The 18434-nt window shown below is 47.1% G+C and overlaps 1 protein-coding gene across 1 annotated transcript in view; it reads left to right on the top strand.

Annotated features, from left to right (window-relative positions):
* The window catches only part of STXBP3 (syntaxin binding protein 3), a 639289-nt gene that overhangs the window by 154691 nt on the left and 466164 nt on the right, over nucleotides 1-18434 (top strand). The gene's annotated exons all lie outside the window — the stretch shown is intronic.

Genomic DNA, 18434 nt, shown 5'->3' with positions numbered 1-18434 from the left:
TTACTTACAAGAACCCTAAATAAAATAAAATATGTGTAAGACGTGAAGTGCTAAAACATTTTGGTTGACTAATTGAATGTGGCCATTTAAAAAGCATTTTACAGCCAATTTTAGTCAGAGATTTGTATCTCTTATACAAAAAAAGCTGTTGTTTGCCAATTTCACTGTCCAAAAGGTCAAGTATAAGCACGCTATCCAAGGCAGGCTATGGTTCTAGAGGAGGTCTGGAAGTGTAATCTCTTTCTAGTGGTGACCTGATGATCAACAATGTGGCAGCTGCTAGAGAATGCAACCTTCAGCTAACATGCTTTAAAAATTCTGTGACTCATTTTAAAATATACCTTCTCCAGAGCCATCTTGAAAACCTAAGCTTTGGAAATACTCTTTTCAGGACATCATTCTAACTCACTTTTTACAAACCCAAAGTAATGACCCAAAAATGTTCATACCATAGTTTTAAAATTACACAAAGAGGTAACTCTTCAAAAAAACACGTGGAAATTGTCCACTGCTGGGTGAAGCGTTTGTGTGGTAGTAAAGACCACGTGGCTGTCTGGAATTGGAATACTGCCTGCAAAAAGACAGCTATAAAGTAATTATTTCACCTGCTGCTAAATGGATTATAGTGGATTGTGCATCTGTTTTCATGTGTCTTGAGTGACTTGACAGATGGCAGTAACGTAGTGTTTTGGATTCAACCAGTCGGTTAAATGCAGTGCTTCAACGCTACTAAATTTCTCAGTACCTGCACATGCCTTCATATATCGTAGATCTCTTGACTGCATTCATCCAACCTCGACTTAAGCGAAGTATAATTGCACTATACAAAATGTAGCACTAACATTGCTCATGGCTCTTTAGTGCTTGATCTACCTGCTACTTGACTATTGTTTGCAAAAGCTGATGGCTGGCATGATTTGAATCCATCATAACCACGGGCACAGTGCTTGGCAACTCCAACTTTTTCCAACTGCAAATGAATTACAGAAGGGGAAAAACCATATGCAAACCGGGTTCGTTCCTTCCCCAAAAAGGGCAGACTAGCCCCAACTTCAGGGCCACATCCTTTCTGCATGAGACCACAAGCAACGCCGGAGATGACTATTGTTTTCCCATACCTCGCTCCCATCCACGTCTTTTAGTTAGTTTTGGATGCTTGGTGGATTGAGGGTGAAGGTTCATGACCTGGCGTGGGCTACTCTTAAACTGTTTCCAAGTCCTCCCCATCATCAGACGTCTAGTCAACAGCTCCACTGTCTGAGACTGTCGCCTGCCCTGCCTTTTGGGAATACTATGTTAATGAACAGCTTGTGCTTTTTTATTTTTTTAAGTGCATTTTAAGCACCTGCCAACGGATGGCATGTCTTCAAAGCAACTACCAACCGCTTCCAATTGAGACCCTGAGCCCTTTTTTCTGGACTCCTGGATTTTTTCTGTTCCGAGTGGGAGCCTTTTCCCCCACTCACTCATTCTTTTAATCTGACTATGGCAACCCTTGCTTGTTATTTTTTTTACTTTATTTTATGGAGTCATGTTTTCCTCCATCTTTTCTAAGCCATCTGTAATTTACTTTTTTTGCACCACACTGCACCTTTTGTGCGCTGTTGCTGGGAACCCTTTGGCCATCCCTTTTTATTTTATTCTCCTTGTGAGAACACCTGTTCCCAATGGGAGAGGGATACTTGTTATCCTTTCTACAATTTATAATGTGACATCAGCACACACCACTGTATCTGGAGTGCTGAGGAGTATCCCCTTCCTCACTGTTCCAGTAACATTTGTTACGGTGACAAGCATACCTGAATAGCTGTTGGCAGTGGATGTGTTCTACTGACCTTTGTGTAATTTTTACCTGTGGGCTGTGCTCACAGCCACAGTAATGCACAGAAGGGTCCCAATTGAGGCAAAATGGTGACTGTGGTTGCTTGTCCTTTCTTGGTCCTTCTGCCGTGCTGGGTGGGGGAAGTCCGGGTACGATTTTCATCTTTGGCAGGAATCCTTTGAGTTGCCTGCCAATGCTACAGAGTGTCTGTGAGGACAGGAAGCAGGGGAGGATCCCAAAACTACACTGGTCTTTGTCTTCTTGTATGCCTGCCTGGAACCAGTTCCAACTGGGAGGCTGAAGTTTTAATGTAGCATGAGTGCTAATTGGCTGGGTTCCTAGATAAAAAACAAGGATCCTGGTACACACAGTCGACCACTGGAACTGGAGAACCGAAGAAGACGCCCTGAGATGCCTGAATCGGAGAAGCCAGTTGAAGTGACGGCTGCTGTCCTGACCCAGTTTTCAAATCGACAGGGAACCTCCGAAGAGGATGACTCTCCCTTGGACTGGTGGGCATTATTGGTCTTAGGACGACGTGCAATTCGAGCCATCCCAGAAAGACCTGTGACCTTCCTGGGTTGCAAACCGCCAGTACCCTGGGACCTGCGATCATCCTGCTTTGCAGGCATCATCTTCAGAAGAACAAATCCTTCCGAAAACGATGATGGACTCCATCTGGACCTCCAGAGACAAGATTCCACTCCTCAAAGTCCAGGCAGTAACCGTTCTTCTTTGGTGTCTGTGAAAATGCGCCAAAACCACAGATCCGTGTTGTAGCACGAAGAATCCTTTTGATGGGGGTCCCCTCTCTCGACCACTGCTGTGACCTCCCTTCAAGAGTCACTCCTTTCGTCATCACGACCAAGGAACAGGAGACCTGGACTGCAGCTGCTACATCGTGAAGGCGTCCAGCTTCATCCTCTTCATCGCTCCTCAAGTACTGAGGGACTTGTGGTAATTCTTGCCTTGAGTCATTATGTCGCTCCTTTGCTGCTGGAGTGCTGATTCCAGTGTTTGGGTGTTCGCCCATACACGTTCGCCCAGGCCTAAGGCTTGTGCACATTCAGGGAGCTTTCTCCTAAGCCCCTAAACCCTTTTTTACCAACAAAAGCTTGCTACTTACTTGTTTCTGAACAATCCTTCGGAACTTTGATTTTTCTGGAACTGTGCCTCACCTGCTTTTCCCTCCAATATGATTATGAAGAACCCATACATAGATAGGGATGGACTGCTGAAACCTTAAGGCCTCTGAAAAGTATTATACGTTTTAAAGTGCTTACCTGATATTGTTGGTGTTGTTCATTCATTTTATTCCTTCAACAGACTATTCTGAGTTACTATAGCTGTGGTTTTACTTACATTTGAATTGCATTCATTATCCTTATAGGTTTTACACTGTGGTTTACTCACCCAAAGTACTGCATTAGTTTTCCCTTGTGGTTGGTCCTATGTATATTCTAAGTTTTGTACTGATTTACAGCCCACATCTCCCTCCTAAGATTAGCCTGGCTTCTCTGCCACACTACCAAAACCTTGAGTTGCACAGGCCGAATCTAGAAGTTGGAGCACTGTATACCAAGAGGACAGTTTTATAAAGTCCTACCACAGGTGGACTTTAGAAAAACTCCCTTACATCGATCTACAAGTAAACACCTACCAACGCTTAACACTCTATAATAAATACGTCATTATGGTCAGTCTGTGAAACCATTGCCTTGTTTATTGACACTGATGATGATGCCGTCATTAGTCTCTACCATCGATCTTCCTTTGGCAGCCTCCATGGTTTTTCTACCTTCAACGCATATACATCTATTACAGCACCTGTAACTTCAACTCTGTGTCTGTTGCACCATCCATGGTACTTATCCCATCAATGACCATCCAATCGAAGCTGAAGGAAATGAATACAAAAAAGAAAAATGGATCCCCTCTACACTGTCCTAAGCACACAGGGAAAGTAACTATCACAACATAAGCACACCATACTTTGGACTGGCTCAGTTACCAAGTTTCAGCTACACATCAAAAAATCCTTCATAAAGTATTTATTCATTCCACTAAACTGTAAAAATGTGCAACAGCCCATTACTAAACCAAAGTTATAGATGTACCTTTTCCTCCTGTTCATGGTCACTTCAAATGTGGTAATTGTGTTCCGTGCTCATTAACGGACAATATTAACTTTTTTCGAACACATTTATTTGGCATCGCAATTCATATACTAGTTGTTGAATTCAAATGTACTGTATGGAATTTAGTGCCCATGTGGCATATTATGCAAATGGTAAAATACGAGACGGGACACATCTGAGTACCAGTCTTGTATAAGTAATCGGGTAGCAGACCAACCGCTGGTCGATCGTTATGTGCACACTGAAGACAATGACTCAGACTTGCTGTGTTTGTTCCTTCTAAAAAGTACAGCTACTTTAAGGGGGGTGTCATGGTGACGGTATACTCATTCAACTTGATTAAATGTTTGAATACTGTGGAAAATGGTTTATATGAATGTATTGACTGGAACCTACTGATAAAGTAATTGGTGTGGAGGTTGGCTAAGTGTCTCTGTACATAGTCTATGGAGTTGTATGTATGAAAAGATTTTTTTTCCACTCTTTATTTCTGCAATTGAATGTCCCTATATTGGAACTCACTGATTGCAAATGAATGTGCATATATCAGTTATGTGTATTTGTGAAATAACTTGTCTGATCGAATATATGGCATGTTAAATATCGAAAAGAGGTTTTCCAAATTTGGCAGTTTGGATGATAGTTGGGCTTTGAATGGTGTTAATAAAAGGTAATTTAGTAATTAACTGAATAAAGGCAATGCTCATTATTTAGCACACCTAGATTAATGCTTAAAATATTGGATGCAGTAGCTATTGTGTAATGTTAGTTTCCACACAGCCGATGCAGCCATTTTAACATTGAATATGGCTTTTGTTTTGGCTGTCTAGTAGCCAGGAACAAGCCATTTGTACCTCCAGGATGGGGGCTAGTTGGAAGCGTATGACGGTATGAGGCAGTCCATCCAAACCGGCAAAAGTACATGCACTTGATATAAATGAGTGCAAGCTGGGAGGATGCCTTTTTCTTTACTGATCTGCAACATAGTCGCCTTGGTTAGGATCTGCATTAAATCAATTCAGCTGTGTGTTCTAAGCCCTCGAAGTACTAAGGTAGGGTTTGCAAATCTTTGACTTCGACTGATTTATGACTAAGAAGAGTAATTGGGTTTCACCTTTGGTTTGTGTTGAAGAATGACTCAATGAAACATTTCGAAACAATGGTTTGAAACGGTTTATAGTGCAAAGACCGAAAAAAAAAATATCGAAAAAAAGGTCGAACCAAAAAATCACGAAAAAAAATAAATCAATTTTTTTTTTTCAATACGTTTTTTTTTCGAAATGGGGGGGTTCCCCGCAACCCCCCTTTTTTCATTTTTTTATTTTACCCCTTTTTTTACTTACTTGACCCCAAAAATACATATAAATAAATGAATAAAAAATGCGATTTTGTTTTTTTTTTTTTTTTCGAGATTTTTGTCATTCGATATTTTTTTTCCGGCCTTTTGACTGACCACCGTGCCAGATGAGCGTCAGGATGATTGCCACTCCACAAAACTAAGTAAGCAATGCATTAACATGTCAAGATGATTATTCGGGTTACTAAGTTTATTCTTGAAGTGTACAAATTTAAGAACTTTGTAACACAAATTAGTCACTTAAAGTGAATTTCTTTACTTTTTTTCAGGATCAAAAGTTAATGAAAGCAATTAGTTAAAACTTGTTTATGAAGTGAAATCCGCAGGTATCAATCCTTGGTAACGCGATAGCCTAAGTTTGATAAGGTTACATTTATCAAAATGTATTAGTTTAATTTGTTTCCCCGTTTTCATTGCCACACAGATAGCACTGTAGGAACAGCCAGGATCAATTACTGCTTTTAAATGTGTTTTGTCATGATGAAGGTCACAAATGGACTAGGTGAAGTGACAGTGATTCCTCTGTACGGTATAAGCAGGTTTTGTTATTTCTTTTTATATACGTTTATTTATGTGGTTCTATTTGAGGTGCTTGTCGAGGGAACTTTGCATCTCATCACTGATGTTGTGCTCTGAATTCTATGGAGTGGGTACCTCAGCCCAGCATCTGGACAGCCTGTGATCTAGGGACGTTTTGAACCTATACCACTTGCTCTTTGCAAATTGGGATTGAAAACTTGTTTTTATGAAAATGTTTGTACATTTAGATATGATGTAGAGTAAAATGACTGTGTAACCTGACGGTTGGATAAGGTGCGTGTATAACTACTGTTTGAGTAATTTGCCATTGCTCATTATTACAGTTGGGTGTAATGAATAGATTAATGAAGGTTTTCTGATGTGTAGCGGAAACGTGGTAAACCCGTTCTATCTGTCTACGCTTTTGTGAAAATAGCTAAACTACACAAGCAAAGGTCATCATCAAAGCATGTGCCTGAAGTCGTTTCTGAAGGAGATGGGAAACCATTGCTGAGCTTATACTCCTAAAAAATGGCGCACTTAAAATATACAACTCCTTATTTGCACATGCAACAGTTATAAGACATGAAAGAAACTGATTTCGTCGAGTTGTTTAAAAGAGTTGACTGGGCGAAAACAGAAAATCTGATGATTACGATATTGTAAAAGTCAGATTTGCACATCAGGGCTTAGATGTCGCTGAATTACCTAACCACTTAGCTTCCAGCATGTGCAACAACCAGTACCATAGCCTGCTTATTTTTCTCATTACAACTACTGACAATTCTTTAGATGCTGGGTTACTGTTGGGTAGATTTTCCATTGTGTGTGTGTAATTCCTCCCACTTAGTGAGACCCCCAGCACTTTTTGCTGGACTATTAGATTTATGGCTGACTCTCCTGCATGAGTGGAAACCTTTATGCGACTCTTGGAACCCTTTTTCCTTTTTGGTTGTCTTTGATGGTGTCTGCTTGCATCCATCTTTTTGTGGCATCTATATTTTACTATTGCAGCACAGAGCACTGTCTGTGCACTGTTGCTGGAAGCGCCTTGGCTTTATTTTATATTCCTGTGATAACATACTGTTACCAGGATAGGGGAACATTTTCTATCCTACTTATCTATGCTTTTATTTTGTGAGATCAGCACTCCCCAACTTTATGTGGAGTGCTGAGGGGATAACTTTCTAGTTATGGCAAGACTATTTCAGTGGCTGGTGGCAGTGGATATTTTCTACCGACTTTTGGGAATTTTACACGTAAGCTGTCGTCCCAGCTGCTGTAAGGGACACATAGGTAACCATTGACCTAAAATGGTGCTGGTCTCCTTTTTTAGCCAACTGACGATGGCTTGTCCTTTCTTGAGCCTTCTTCTGCTAACCTAGATTGGGTGATGGCTGGGGGGGGGATAGAGGTGGGAGTCCTGCTCACTCCTTTGACGGGCTCCCATTTTGAAGCCCACCCAGAGACACCAGTGTGTCTAGGAGGACAGGAAGCTGGGAGGACACCGATACTCCTCAGTTCTTTGTCCTCCAGTATACCTGCTTAGATCCAACTCCGACTGGGTGCCTGGCTGCCCCTTGGGCACCACCCAAACTTTGAATGTTGCATGCATACTGATTGGCTTTGTTCCTCCATAGAAGGCGAGGGTCTTGATGCTGAAGCCAGATTCGACCTCTGGAAGATCCATTCTGAAGAAGAAAGAAGAAAAGATCTACAGTGACTGCCAAAGCCGACTCAGTGACTGCTGCTATTCCAGCCCTCTCTTGTGTGCGACAGGGAAGATCCAGATCTTAGACTGGTTGGTCTAACCAGTTTCGAGACCATCTGCAGTTTGAGCCATCCCACAAAGTGCTGCAACCTTCCAGGCCTGCAAAACCCGAATATCTTGGGACCTCTCACACTACTGTGGTGCATCATATCGTCAAGCACCATTCCGGCTACAAACTCGTGGGCATCTGTCTCGGCCTACAGAGACTCCACCCCAATTGTAGAAGTCCCCTCGGAAGAGTCTAGGACTAAGAGAAGGAAGAAAGTCTGCTGGGTGATAACTGTCGCTGCTACAAATCCTGAGTCGAGCCTCCACAACCAAGTGCTGCTAAGATCCTCTGCTGGGCATCCGTGTGGCTGAGTCTGACCATCTGTTCCCGCCAAAGGCTTCTCCTCCAGCTGCCAAGGCCAGAGACCCGAACCAGAGCTTTTGTCACCTTACTGTGGGGACCTGCCGGTGACATCGCTGTTCTTAATCATAGAAGGTACTGTCTGACTCCCGGGTACTTACCTGGGCAGTTGTGGTGTTTCTGTTCACTCCTCCTGACCTTTGAGTCATGTTGCGGTGGACACCCCAACCGTGTTCTCCTGGGATTAAGGACATCAGTGCTAAGGCTGAAAACCTTCAGGTGTCCTGCCTAGTCCCCCTGAACCATTTTAATCCAGTTCCGTTACTTGTTACGAAAATGCTTATCCTGATATTGGACAACTTTGACACCATCAACCTTCCTTTGTTCTGCTACCCAAGGGTCACTTGTCCCCTAGTGTCCCTATCTGACCTTTTGAGACACTCATTCCCCAGATTGTGTTGGACTCCTAAAGATTAAGGCTTTCCTAAAGTTGCCTACCTATCAGTATTGCTAATTAAGTAAATTTTGGTTGATCAATGATGTGCTAACTTGAAGCTACTCTATACTTAATTTATTATCTAAAGGTCTACTATTGAATGGCGTATTTCAACATCAAATATCTAATGTATATATCTATCTGTGTGAACTATTTTTACCTACCTGAACTGTAGTGATTTTAGCATTGTCCTAGTATATATAATAAATAACCTTATTTAAGCACTATGGCCCGAGCGGCGGGGGCATTACCGATTCAGTTAATGCCCCGGGGCCCTTAGTTATAGGCCCGAGCGAAACCCTGGGATATGCGCTAAATCCATGGCAAATTTCTTCACCTAAAATCCCACCCCTGCGGAGCACACAGGCCTGACTCATACCAGTTGAGAATTTATGATGATGACAAAAGGGATAGTCAACTGTCACAACCATATCACCCTGAAATTGTTTACCTGGAAGTGCTACATTGTGTGCATCCCTAGCTACTTAAACACACCCAATGCTGTGCCAGTAAAAGGCACACATTCATGCAGCATGAAGGACTACCCCCTTGCAAAATACTACAACAAAATAGTGGCATGTCACCCAACCCCTCCCTAACCCCATCTCAGCTACCCAACACACCATGGCATGGCATGCTATGTGAAAGCAACCAAATGAATGCACAACACATGAAGTGCACTGTCCCAAATGTAAACGGGCCAGAGACAATTTCCTCTCACTAATGAAAAAAAACAGCACACATGAACAAATACTTACCAGCAAGACAAAACATTAGTATAGGATCCAACAGTGGCAACGTATGACATTAAAAAATGAAAGTAGTGCAAGTGTCACAACCTGACAAAGGCAGCACATCGACCCCTTCCAACTGCAGTGTGTTGCTGGTAGGCAAATGTGGCAGTGTACTGCATACAACATGAACTGCATCTGCAATGGAGAAGGGCTTGTTAAGACACGAAGAAGCTACATGTATATATGCAAAACGTCCTGTATGTAATACTATATACAAATCAACCATGGAGTGGAAAAATGAACACCAATCCCCACTAAGGATGTATACACAGTTTGGACTACAGACTGCCCACACAACTTATGGGAGCCCAATGCCTCTGTGTAAGTTAATGTCACTTGGTCACACCCTTTGCGGCACCATGGAAAGGGTAAGGAGGAGGGGTGTGCCTATCAGGAACCCAAGTTTCTAACCCAAAGACAGGACAAGCCTGCATGTGCCCAGCTGGAATACACAGTGGATGCCTACGGGAGCCACACAAAGCAACACTGTAACATGAATTCACAATCTGAAAGAAAATGGTTATGAACAAAGAGTAAATGCAAATTAAAAAAAGAAAAAGTAAATGAAGTAAACCAAAGAAATAAAATAACAAAGTAAAAATCAGAATACAATTTTAATTAAAAAAAATTAAATGAAAATAAAAAAACATAAAACATGAAAATAAATTGAAAATAATAAATAGAAAAAAGAAGCAAAAAAGATAATAAAAATTCTAATTTGCAATTCTGAATGAAATATGAAAAAAAATGAATCAAAAAAGGCCATGTGTCGACCGGGGGGTGGAGGGGCAGAGGCCACCCAGGAGGGTGGACTTACAGGGTGCACCCCAACACCCACAAGCGTGTATGTTGAGAAAAAAAAAAACCCTCCATGGGCTCATGGCCTGCACGGCTACCCTACAGTGGTAGAATTGCCGTCGCTGTCATCACCCTCTGGTGGTACATTAGAAGGTGCGCGTGATATGGGAGGCAGACAACGCAAAGCCCTGGCATGCTCCTCCATGGCAGCAAGCATGCAGGTCTGAAAGGTTTGGTTCTGCAGGATGATGGTACGGAGATCCCCATGAAGCACCTCACGGGTAGCGCGCTTTTCTGCCTGCAAGGCCTCGCGTGATGCCCGGATCTCCTCACGGGTTGCCTGGAGCTCAGCTGAGAGTGTGCGTGTTAGCTGCTGCAGCTGCTGTTCTGACCTTGTACTCTGGGACACCTCAAGTGCACCCAGAGTATCTCTGAGGGACCTGTGTTCTAACCTCTGGGCATCCCTGTGGGCCTGTGACTCTGCAGATATGTCTGTGCGCAGTCTCTCCAGTCCAGCCCGTCGGTCCCTGTTGGACGCCAACATGTCCTCCCTGTGTGAGCGGCACATGGACTCTGTTGCCTGCTGCTGGAGCTCCACCTGCCTTTCAGGGGGGAGAATGGAAGTGGCCACCCTATCCATGGCCTGAGCCATCATTTCACATGATGCCCCCTGTTGTGCTGCAATAGTATACATGGAGTTCTCCCACACAGTATTGCCTGGTGGCGCATGGCCACCGCGTTGGCGGGCACCACACCTGTTTGGGGCAAGGTGATGTGCACCTTGATGTGCTGGCACTGCCTGAGGCTGCAGGACTGCATTCCTCCTTTGATCTGCTGGCCCAGGAACAGGAGCAAATATAGTGGAGTGTGACCCTGCATCCGTAACCGCCATAGGTGGACTTTCCAACACTGAATGCCCCATAGAGGGGTCTACCCCAGTGCAGGTGGGTTGGACAGAACAGCATCCCTGCCAAAAACACTCACCTGTGACGTGACATTTGTCAGATTCAGCACCTGAGCTATAGAGGTCTACAGAGGTGTGCCCAGTGACACCCATGGAAAGGATGGTCTGTAGGAGTAATGGATTTTCACCCACCACCACCCCATGTCCTCCACTGGTGCCTGGTTGTGTCTGGGAGTACTCCTCCCTCTGCGCCATCTCTTCCTCCTCCACAGCATCTAGTGTCTCATCACCTGCAAAAACATAAAAGAAAAGTAATGAAAACAGGCATGAGCAGCATAGCCCACACACATAGGCATCACGAGGTGCACATTGAATACATAAATGACACATGTCACACATGACAATAACTCTGGCATGTATGTACTGGCAATGAAGTGGAAGGGGAGCCTAAAAGCACACACTGAGGACTCCAAGATGGAAAAGCAACTCATGTGCTGCATGCTGCATAGCACCGACATCACACATTAGCCTGTGAGTGGCATGGACAATCCACATACATCACACATGCCAGCACACAGATGGCACGTAGCATAGCCATGGCAGATTTGACAAGGACACCCAGATGGTAGCAAATCGGTACTCTCGCACATCCATGTGAGATGGACATCATGAAATAGAACATGCAAAAGAGTGTGACAAAACACGCATGTGTCTCATGCTGCAACAAAGCCAATGTTCACTAATGCAGTGATGGCAGGCACATGGATACATCAATGGTTGGTCACTTGGACATGACAGAAGACAAATGTCATGTTGAACATTCAAACAGGGCCCCGAAGTGATTGTATGCAGGCCATGTGTAGGTGCACATTACTCAATCAGCCTGATTGATGAAATCATTCCCATAATAAGTAAACCCATGTGTGGCATTGTGTGGTGTAATCTATGTCTGAAGTATGTTACATTTGGGGCAGAATGGCACAAAATGTGTGGTAAACATGCAAAGGATTCCATCAATCAGGCAGAATGAACAGGAAAACAGTATGAACAATGTTGTGGCATGATGGCAGTTGAAGGGCAAGTGTAGTAATCTGGTGCAAATTGTCAACTGCGGTCAAAGGATACTGTAAAACCCAAACCCAAGGCCGGGGGATGGTTTGGAGGCACCACATGGGTGACCCATAGCAGTCATGACTACACAGCCTCACCTGGTACTCAATCAGAACACATCACCCAAGCAACATACACATGGTTTGCACACACATGCATGGCCACTCACCGGACATTGCCTCAAGATCTGGTAGGTCTCCCACGCCTTGGATCTGATCCTCTGTGATGAAGCCTCCAGCGATTGACTCATGTTCTGTGAGTACTTCCTCCTCTGGTGGAGACCCACTGCCAGTCACCAGAGTAGAGGCATGATTGGAAGCCAGCTTGTTTTTTGCTCTGCGTTTGAGGTCATTCCACCGCTTAGAGCAATCCTGTGTGCCTCACAGATCCAAGGGAACTAATCTGGTCCGCGATGCATTGCCAGTGGGCCCTACATTGAGCAGTCGTAGTCTTGCACCATGCAGTCACCAGAATTTTGCGGCAATGGGCCGACACGTAGCCTACAAGTGCTTCTAGTTCCACATCATTGAAACTATGCATCCTTGACGTGTCGGAGGGGGGAGTCGTGTCTGGGGTCCCAGCCTGTACCGCAAGAGCACCCTACTTCCTCTTGAGAGGTGGTGCGGACCCTGAGTGGCTTAGGCCGCTCTGGTCGGTAGGGGCAGAGGTGCAGATGGACTGGGCGCTGGAAGTAGCCAAAGGCACGATGCCCAAAGGTCTCACTTCAGGCATTGGCTGCTGGGTGATGTTGGCAGGACCAACCTCGGTGTGATGGACTTGGACCAACATTGTCCCTACTGGGTGACTAGGAGCTGGGGTGGATTGAGCTGCAGCTGCCCCTGCAGCCTCACCCTGGCTACTTGGGGCAGCAGATGACATTGCTTCCCCAGATCCACGTGGCCTGGTGACAGCAACTTTCACCGCCACACATGGCTTTGACTTGGTGACACGGAAGTCGGCCTGTGAGTCATCCTGTGCCGGTTCAGTTGACAATATGGGCCAGGTTAACAAGGCCTGAGCTGGGATGGTGTCAGCTGCATCTCCCCGACCCATTGGGGGGGGGGGGCAATAGGTGTCCCTGATTGGTCCTCCACACACTGGCCTCTTGGGCCACCCTGCACAACCCGGCCACATCCCCTACTGCGGATACCTCTTGGAGGTCGGCCACCTTTGCCTGCCTTACCACTTGGTCTCTTTCCAACCATGGCACTGATGTTCTTGTGCGAATGGGAGGTGCAGTAAACAATTGTCCTGGGCAATTGGTGTGAAAGGGGCAGGGTACTAGATGGAATACGTACCCTAGTGCTCTAGCAAGGCTGTTTGTGACCCCTGGGGGAAGATGACGGGTCACGCAATGCTCAGGCACCCCGAAAACAAAATTTTATGTGCACGTGACCCCTGGGAGCCCACGTGCGTGGAATAAAGAACCTGCACTATGCTGTGGCACCCAGAAACACAAAAATAAGGGTACGCATGGTACACGCAGGATACAATGACCTCTGAATGGGTACGCGACACACTGGGGCAACCACAGTGTAAAAATACACTCACCGTCTGCCTGGAAAAAGAACGTGAAAAAGACGCGCATGTGCGCGTTGGCAACACCCCCGCCAAAAGAAGAATTTAACGCTGTCTGAGTATACAAGGAGTACGAACTGGAACCGTTGTGAAGTAATCGCGTGTGAACCGACAAGAAGTACAAGAATCTCCCGCTGGCTCTCCACAAAAAGCATGTACAAGAAAATTGCATCCTAAGTGTACCTTTTAACCCACCCCCCCCCCCCCATGCGACATCACTTACGCGCGTACGCGCTAAGGGCCTTTCCTCCAATTACACGCAATGACACCCGGACGTGCAGTTTTTGCACATGTACAATCAACATGCACCCGTGTGGAGGGAAACGTCCATGCGTGTTACGTTACAGACGCGCTTACGCGCTAAGGGCTTTTCCTCGAATTACATGCTGACGTGCAGTTTTTTCACATGCCAAATCACTCCGTATCAAGCTGGCCACGCGACAACACACAGAAGACCATGCTCCTGCCAGAAGGCCATTTTCCTGCCCCCCAGATCCCTGAGCCCGCTCCCACCTGCCATCTGCTGCTGCCTGCCTGCTGGCCACGTGCCCTGCGATTTGGGGCCTGCACGTCAGCCATCTGCAGGGGTCCAGTTGCTGTGACTGAAGTTCCATCACTCCACAGCCCAGCACCAGGACACATTTGCCCACCCCCACCTGCCTCAGGGGTTGCCATGTCGGGGGAAACACCATCGGACCCACTGGCAACCCCCAGCCAGAGAGGCAGAGGGCTACCGGCTTCAGTGCCGCAGAAGTTGGTATCCTGGTGGAGCAAGTCCTGGTGTATTATGATGCCCTCTTCGGAAGATCACGCACAGACAATGAAGGGCGGAAGAGGATCTGGAAGGACATCGTGCTGCCATCAACGTGGAGGGGGTGCCAGCCTGCAAGATGCAACACGTCCGGAAGCGCTGGCAGGACTTTAGGTCGAGGACCCTCAGCAAGGCCGGGTCCGCCTTACCAACATCCAGATGAGGGTCCTGGAACGCATACACCCAGCGCTCCACCTCCAGGTCCTTCAGATGCCGACCCGTCCGGAGTCGACCGGTAAGTGCCCATGCGTACTGATTGGACGCAGTGCATGTTGAGGTGTGCCAGGAGTGTGCAGTTTGGACATATGTCTTGAAAGGCCCATGTATGGATGTGTATGTACAGAGACATGAGCCTGCCGCATGCGAGTCCAGTCATGTGTGAGGCACATCAATGGTGTATGTGTTCAAATGCATGATGGCCAACTGCATGTGTGAGTGCACACATGTTTACGTTTATGTGTATGTACTATGGCATGGTTGGGGTGTGACACATTGATGCTGGTTCCACCTTCATGTACGTGCACGGCATACATGTGCGTGTTTGACGTGTGCAAATACACCATGGATGCATGTGACACAGACATGTAGGAGTCTGATTGGAAGAGGTGACATAGTTGCCGATGATTTCACTGTGACAGGTGGTGGAGATGTACAGATGCATGTATGTCTGGTGGCATGTCTGCATGTGTTCGGCACTCCCCGTGTTGCATGTGACGTCAGGCTAACCTTCGGATGCTCATGCTGTTATATATGTATGGATGTTGCTGCCTGCTGCAACATTGCTGTTAATTTGCGCATGTGTGTGGGTTCGAATGATGTGTGTTGGGGAGTGTGATGCCATCTGTGAAGTTTGACACTGCCACTCATGTGCAACTGTCATGTGTATCAGACCATTGTACAGTGCCCTGATGCCTGTGTTCTGTCTCTCCCTGTCTACAGCATCAACTGAAGAAGAGGGAGGAGAGGTGCTGTGGAGCACAGCGGCAGGGATCCCACCGCCAGCCGGAGACGCAAGGCCCAGCTCTCCTCCCGGGTTGTCATCTCTTCGGGGAGTGAGGAGTCTGGTCCCACGGCCGCAGCTGCCGAGGGTAGGTCCAAGAGGCGGAGGCTGGAGCTGGACTCCTCGGCAGCAGAAGGGGCAGCCGAGACCCCACAGGGGCCTATGGAGAAAGATGGCACGGAGTCATCCAGGTTGTTGGGGTGGGGTTTTTTGGTTGAGGAGGAGGCCGTGGAAGGCTCACGCACAGGGCCTGGAGGGGGGAATTCCACTGGTGCAGACCAGGGGCAGGGACAGGAGGCAGCACTGGCGGCCGCGCAGGTGCCTGTGTGTAATCCTGTCCCCGATCCTGTGACTGCAACATCCTGCACCAGCAAGGATGCCTTCGTCCAGACCCGTTTTCAACTGGCCTTCCTCTCCCTGCGGAGATGGCAATCCGGGACCGTGTTGAACCTGTCCTGGCTGGGGTGGCGTTGCGTCAACGTGGCTTTAGGGATGACGTGCAGGGTTCCCGTGTGGACAATGCACATTATTTCGGATGCCCCATTGACTGCGTCGACCTACTAGGACGGGTCACCAGTGCTGGGTTCCTCCGTGTGCTGGACCTTCTACCGACCCCCTCCTCAACTGAAACCCCTATGCGCTAGTCTTTCTCCGTGCCATCTTCCTGCCCACATATCACCTGAGAACCCTGTGGAGCTGCCCCTGACCCAGCAGCCAGGTTGGTGGAGTACACATCCCTGCCACAGTCGGGAGTCCGAGGTCCAGTTGGGGTGGCCACCCCAACAACTGGACCCCAGCAGGAGGAGGACGTGAGGCATCGACGGGCAGGGCACATGCATGGCAGCAGCAGGCTCAAGGTGGGAGCGATGATGGCTCGGGGCCATCAACATCACAGTGGCAAGCATCGGCCAGAGGGCAGGAGGACCCTGGCTTGGGAGGGTCTTCTGTGTGGCAGCGGTTGGGCTGGCAAATAGATGTGGAGCGGCGGTGGGCGGAAGAGGCACGGCTCAGTATGGTCAGGGCGGAGAACTCCATGCGCAGGGCGTTGAGGCTGGCTGAGTGCCTCGAGGCAACTCGCAGGGAGTTGGAGGAGGACATGGCTGCATCCCTGCGAGACCTTGGGGCCAGGGAAGAGGCCCGCCTCCAGGACGTTGAAGAGGAGTTCGATGATGCCCTGGCCCGGGACATCAACAAGTGAGCAGTTGGACTTGCCCGCCGCCTTTGTACATAGTTCTTTAGGGTTCGGTTTCCTTTGTTTTTTCTTTATTTTGGAGTCCTGGACTATGCTCCACTTTATGTACATAGTTATTTTTATAGGATTTTTGGTAGGTTTCATTTTGTTTGGGTATCATGGACCCTTCGGACTTTCACAGACTTGTACATACTTTAGTTATTTTGTCATCCCATGGATCAATGGTTTTTTTTAATTTTCTCATGTATTTTATTTGGACATTTGAAATGGACCACATCCCTTTTTTCCTCTTGTGGATTTTTGTCTTACATTGCATTTTTTATTTTTTTTGGATTGAATCATTTCTTAATTTACAAGTTTGATATTTCTTTTTTTCATTACGTATTTTAATACAAATCATATTTCTTCATTATTGGTGTTGTGTACTCTCATTGGTTTTGTGCATGTCTCAATGAGCATTGCCTCAGTCATGTGTTGCCACTGTGTGGCTCTGTTGTACATTTATGCATTGCCATGGTGGTTCTTTTGAGGCTCTCATGGCATGGGTAATTTGGGAGTGGGGCAGTGGATGCTTGCGTGCTTGTACTGAGGGGAAGGGGGGGCTTGTGTAGGCATTGTGCCTATGGGTCTCTTTTGTTAGAACATGGTGTTTGGTGGGCCACGTATCGTGGCCTGCTGGCAGGTGCCCGTCAATGGTGGGCGGATGGATGGATGGATGGATGGGTGGGTTACATGAGTCGGGGCCTGCTGGCAGGTGTCAGTCAATGGTGAGTGGATGAGTTGGTGGGAGGGTGGGGGGCATGAGTTGGGGCTCACAAGTGCGCTCACAAGTGCATGGTGCCATGTGGGCTACCTGCAGGGCATGGTGAGGGTTGTAGGGTAGTCCCCTGTGGTGTGGGCTGCCTGTAGGGCATGGGGAGGGGGGAAAGGGCACACCTGGGAGGGGCCACAATGCCAAATCACGTGTGAAACTTCCCGCACCCCCCCGAAATACACGTACCTCACTCGCCCAAGGCCTATCGCGTGTTGAATCTCCCTGCGTACCCCCCGAAATACAAGTACCACGCTCACGCCACGCCTATCGCGTGTGAAACTTCCTGTGCACCCCCGAAATACTTACCCTGCTCTTGCCAGGACTATCGCGTGTGAAACTTCCCACGCACCCCTGAAATACACGCAGGCAGGCCATCGACCCTGGGCATGCCCCACAGGCAGCCCACACCACAGGGGGTACGTTTTCTATGCACTTTATCAGGTGCGAGCGGGGTACGCGTATTCCGAGGGGTGCGCGAGTACATTTTCATGCGTTTTGGCTGCCCTGAGCGGGGTACGTGTAGTATTTTCACGCGATTACAGTGTAGCGGCCCTGTAAACTGGTCCAGGCTTAGCACAGCCCTTTGCACTGCATTGGGGATTTCAACGGCTTTTCCTTGCGCAAGGGGCATTTTTGGGGGCGTAACTGGTGCTGCTGGAAGTTCTCTACGCCAGTGCTCAAAATGGCTTGGTAATTCCATGAATACGCAGCGCACCAGAATGCTGTTTAGCACGCACACTGGCGCACGCTCACACTCTGAGCTGCTCGTGTGCGCTGCCTCCGCACTGAAATATATGAATTGCACCGTAAGTTATGTTAAATTATGTGTTTATATATACACAAGGCAAATTAAGCATTCTTTAAAGAGCAGCAATAGAAGATGGAATGCATTTAAACAAGAACCAATAGAACCAATAGTGCAGGTGAGTAATTATTTTCTATGCTAAACATGTTCCAGCACATGGAGTGACATCAATCAAG

This window comes from Ambystoma mexicanum, chromosome 1q, assembly GCF_040938575.1.
Source record: "Ambystoma mexicanum isolate Mex_15411 chromosome 1q, UKY_AmexF1_1, whole genome shotgun sequence".
Classification (NCBI taxonomy): Eukaryota; Metazoa; Chordata; class Amphibia; order Caudata; family Ambystomatidae; genus Ambystoma; species Ambystoma mexicanum.
This window is presented reverse-complemented; position numbering and strand designations above follow the sequence as displayed.